Source organism: Botryllus schlosseri, chromosome 16 (genome assembly GCF_051294905.1).
Source record: "Botryllus schlosseri isolate E-star chromosome 16, Bs_hap1, whole genome shotgun sequence".
Taxonomy (NCBI): Eukaryota; Metazoa; Chordata; class Ascidiacea; order Stolidobranchia; family Styelidae; genus Botryllus; species Botryllus schlosseri.
Genome location: NC_137251.1, coordinates 9,885,185 through 9,890,771, shown reverse-complemented (window position 1 = coordinate 9,890,771; position 5,587 = coordinate 9,885,185). Strand labels below are relative to the sequence as shown.

The window sequence follows — 5,587 nt, the reverse complement described above, 5'->3', positions numbered from 1 at the left end:
TTCTTTGCTTGACAGTGATTTACCAAGGGATAGGATCTAGTAATCGGGAACTAATATGAACAGCAAGGCACATATAACTCCTTTGATGGAGGCAGTTATCCGTCAGTAGCCTAGGCCTATAGCACAATCATCACAAATCAAGATCCTAAATCTCGTGCACCTCTGCGCTAATAAATGCCAGTTACACCACTATAATTTTCGAGGCAAAGTCATTTTCTGGCACGTTCACTTTCTGTGTGTGTGAACCCCAGAAATTTAGAGGTTCACGTTCACTAACGAACCTTGATAGGTTCTATACTGTGAACTTTTTTCGTGTATTATAATTTTTCACGTCATAACACCTTTGATTGAAATTTTTTGCATTTCAACTTCGGACCCACTCTATGCATGGCGTTAGCAGCATAAAAAATCCAACTCTAAACGAGCATGCACTTTGTCAATCGCAATAATTTTACATGCTATGTTATAAAAGTTTGCTCGAAATAATCAGCTTTGCGTTTAAGAATATTAGACTCTATGCTGGGAGCTTGACCCACTATCACGCACCATCATGAACGAAATACACTACATGTAGGTAGTCAGCGATTCATGCTTATTCAACCAATCAATGAAATTGATACAAAGAATACATCGTTGTCTAAGGTAAAAAATCTAGCAAGCGTACGAGATCCATCTTAATTTGATATGTTTATTGTGTCATAAAAACCAAATCCATGCGATTTGGGTGTTGGCTATTATACTGTAGGGAGGGTGTGAACGTGAGGTTCACGTTCGCGTTCTGTGTGTGAACCTCAGAAATTTAGAGGTTCACGTTCACAAACAAACCTTGGTAGGTTCTGCACTCTGAAACTTATTCATATACTACAATTTTCACTTCATTATAACATCTTTGGTTGGAATTTATTGCATGGCGCTAGCAGCGTAAAAAAAAATCAACACTAAACGAGCATGCATCTTAGCAATCTCAAAAATTTTACTTGCTTTGTTACAAAAGTCTGCTTGAAACATGCAGCGTCCATTTGTGAATATTTAGTGACTCGTTTCAGTCGTGAGCTTGACCCGCAATCACATAACGCCAAGATCGAAATACACCACATTTAGGTAGTCAGCAAATGAGTGGTATTCAATCAATCAATGAAATTGATATCGTTGTCTGATGTAAAAAAATCTAGCAGGCGTACGTGGTCAATCTTGAGGTCATATTTTTACTGTATCTGTATCATAAAACCACATCTGTGCGATTGGGGTGTTGCGGGGCCTACGACACTAAGTATCGTAGGCCCCGGGTGTTGGCTACTGCTGTATAACTCGTTAATGGGGTAATATCGGTACCAAGTATAGAAACCCGTTATACACTCTGCTCAATATCAACATAACAATACTCAGACGCCGAATACATTGTCCGGTCTGGCCTACACCGTTAATGCGTAAGCTTATATTCCCGTGCAAGTCCTCGTCGAAACTGTTGGAAAAGCGATGGAAGATATTGATTTGATGGGATTATTATATCATTTGATTGCCCCAGTTGATACATTTCACGACGTTTAAAACGTCAATATGTACTTCGGCATTGTGGCATTGTGGCCCGAGTTGTCGGTAGGCATCGTGTACTACTGTGCGTGTACTGTACATAAATATAGGCTATCACTTCATTGAAATATAGGGTTGGAATTAGCAATATGACGTCACGTGACGTCATGAGGTTCGCGTTCGCACAGAACCTTTCAAACAGGTTCACGTCCACACGAACCTGAACCTCTCAGAGGTTCACACCATCCCTACTGTATAACTTGTTTATGAGGTAACAGCGGTAGCAAGTATAGAAACTCGTTTTACACTCTGCTTAAAATCAATGTAGCAATAGTCAGACGCCGAAAGGCGGGAGCTCATATTCCCTTGCAAGTCCTCGTCAAATGAAATTGCTGGCAAAGCGACGGAAGATATTGATTTTATGGTATTGTTATAAATTGATTGCTTCAGTTGATACATTTGGTGACGTTTAAAAAGTCGGCATGTACTTCAGCATTGTGGCATAATAATGTGGCCTGAGTCGTCGTTAGGTATCATGTAGGTACTACTGTACATCACTTCACTGAAATGTAGGGTAGGAATTGGCGATATGACGTCACGTGACGTCATAGGTTCACGTTTGCCGTCACACAGAACCTTTCAAAAAGATTCGCTTTCACGCGAACCGCACCATCCCTAATGTTATTGTAAAGTCGCATCAAGCAGTGTCGAAAAATGTGTGCGGAGCCTTTTTCTCTTCCATTCCACTTACAGTTGTGATTTGTGAACTAGGTTTTTCACTTCCAATAACAGACTCCCCCACGAAGTAGCATCAAGCTCAACTGTCGCAGTGAAATGATGATTGAAAGTGCAAATAGATAGTCGGTGGTGATTTGTCTTTCAATTGCTCACATTTTATATAACATTGCTTCTAAGGGGTGCGCCATACATGCAGACAATTCGTAATTGATACGTATTAGAAAAGCGTTTAGGAACCCCTCGGTTAGGTATAGCGTACTACCGCTACCAGCAGGTCCGTCACCATTCGCTCACGGACTAAAGGTGGATTCACACATACCCGGTTAGTACGGTATATTAGGCCATCGCGCACGTGCCGCCAGTTCAAATTCACGACTCTCGATCAGGGCCCTTCAACCAGAGTGTGTCGTACACCCTGGGGTGTACCAAAATTATAAAAGGGCGTACCACTCAGACGGGGTGTACTGGGGTGTACCAGACCCGCACTGAAATGGACCAAAGACTAGGCCTGGGCATAACGATTCGAGTACTCGGATCTGAATCGAGTAATAATTTTAATGATCCGAGTCGAGTATAGTAGAAGACGATTTTTTCGAGTACTGAAATGATTGCCACAAAGTGCAATGATATCGGTATGGTCAAAAAAATACCAAACTATCTTTAAAGTGATGAATAACAGGCGTTATATTCTTTCGGGTGACATGAAAGGTACATGTTTGAACGTTGACATCTTCCATTCTGGTATAACGTTATAATGAGTGATACTCGAATACTCGACTCGACTCGATGCATATTACGTGATTCAGAATCGAATCAGCACTCAGGTACTCGATTTTGCCCAGCCCTACCAATGACTATAGCCATCACAATAAATAGGCAAGTTTATTTTATGCCTCGTTGGCGGATTGTGCAATATAATACAATGTTCAAATCAGCTGTACACAGCATGTAAATGATATTCCTTTTGTGATGTCATAAGCAAATGCTTATCCTCGTCTTTGGTTCATCATTAATTGATAAATGTATCGAGTTTGAGAAACACTGTGTTAGGTGGTGGTGGTTGTGGTGGTCCGCTAACCCGGAGCCCTGATTAGTATTTAACATTTCCAATACGTTGCAGCCTTGTTCATCCATACTTCAACAGGCAAGAGGTGGAAACCTGCAGGGGTACGGTCGCATTCAACCGTTAAACGATAATTATGATGCCTTCAACGCATAATTAAATTAGCGTGTGTTGACGGCTGTCGATACGCAATTTGAATTATCCAATTGGTTCCTAAATCTTTGAGAGATTTTTAATTAAACTTGAAAATCTTATTCACGCTTGGTGTGATTCAGAGTGATTTTTCGTATTTAATATAATAGTGTAATCTGCGCCACATCGTTCATAAGCGAACCGCAGAGGAAAATGATGCACCCCAGAAAGAAATACAAGTCAGAATCGTTTGCGTTTCACGAATGAAGGTTTTTCTGCTACGTTCGGACGATTCCAATATATATTTTCACTATGTCTACAATCCTGATATGACGTCAGAAATAACAACATGCAGCAAAGTGATTAATAAAAACCGGAGGATGCATCATCATTAATTCTGTGCCCAAAATCTTCACGTGGGAAAAATATGGATAAATATTTGACAGGATCATATGAAACAACCAATAGTATCGACGAAATTAATTTCAAGGTAGAAAATAAATCCAGATAACATTCCCTAGCATTTGAACTCCCGATTTTGGTGCATAGATATAGTAATCCTCCGGCACAGTTTCAAAACTTTTGTACGCAAGGGCTATCCGCGGTGCCAAGTTTCCAGTAGCTAATTTATCGTGAGTATATGACGTCGAGATGCCATGGCGGTTGAATGCTATATATCTAATCGAAAACGGCCGTGAATAGCGAAAAGGTTGAATACCCCTGGATTAGACTTACTACGAAATCAGCGTGTTATGTGGTCAGGGCTGTACGAGTTTCGAATAAAAGTTAAAAGAGTGTACCTGTCCTAGACGAAAAGGGTTGACGAGCAATGCTCTAGATCAGTGGTTCTTAACCTTGCCTCCAGCGCCCCCCAAGGGGCGCTGCCGATTTTGGAGGGGGCGGAAACGCTCAGGGGGCGATATGGGGGGCGCTGGGCTCAGGGGGCGGTATGGAGGGCGCTGGAGAAAAATGGCCTTGCAGTAGACGATGTGGTGGTAGGACATATCCCTAATGAGTATTCAGAGTAAATTAACACCGAAAACTTCGTTATATATAGCCTACAAAAGACATATAGACTGCGCACGTGCGCAGCTTAGAGGGAACATTGCACCTCACTCAGCTCCACCGGTAAATCTGGTAACGTGAGCAGAGAGGACAAGATATTGATAGCAATATATAAGCAATTCCCGATCTTACTGACCGATTTTATTATGAATTATCAAAAGTTTTCGCGCTTCGCACTGGCTCGCTAAACAGTACAGCTAATTCCTGGCAAAAGCGAACGACGTGATTGGGGGCGGTCGGTTTATCACCCTTTGGGATCCCAAGACCCAAGTTTTTTCGGGGGCCTGACGAAGTGCCGTTTCGTTCCTGCCAACGGGTATACGCCCGAAGATGTATAATTATTATTGAGAGGTCCTACCTTTTCAATCACACATCACTCAACTTTACCGGTAAATCTGTTTACGCGAGCAGAGAGAGGATAAAAATTGATCTCAATATACATGCAATTCCCGATCATATCGACCAATTCAATCATTAATTAGTGAAATTTTTCGCGCTTCGCGCGTCTAGGCGAGAATAGCTGCCTAAGTAAATGGACACCCAATGTAGATGACTAGTTTCAGCAAATAGCAGACAGCCGAAGGTGTGTCTGGGGGCGAAGCCCCCCGGAAGTTTGATTTATCATCCGATGGGGGCCCAAGACCAACGTTTTTTTGAAGGGGGGCTGACGAAGTGCTGTTACGTCCCTGGTAACGAATTAATTGTACCTACGGGCACGCCCGAATATCTTAAATTATTAATTACGTGCCCTTTATTTTCCCATACAACATCTTACTCAGCGCTACTGGTAAATCTGATTTCGTGGGCTGAGAGGATAAAAAGTTTATAGCGGCTTATATATGTAACTACCACCTATTCATTCATGCTCAAATTTATTAACTTGTTTTGTTGTGTACTATAAACTAAGCTACAGAGAGCCAATGAAGAATGTTTCGTCGCGACCTTCAAGAATAAAATAGATTATATCAACTCAAATGCTGGCATAAAATCATGTTCTGATTTACGCCTAAACATACAAAATAAATGCCACATACATATTACCCGCAAATCGACATTTTG

At 41.5% G+C, this 5,587-nt stretch overlaps 1 protein-coding gene across 1 annotated transcript in view; it reads right to left on the bottom strand.

Moving 5' to 3' along the window:
- Positions 1–5,587, bottom strand: part of LOC145458639 (uncharacterized) — a 144,490-nt gene that overhangs the window by 99,591 nt on the left and 39,312 nt on the right. The gene's annotated exons all lie outside the window — the stretch shown is intronic.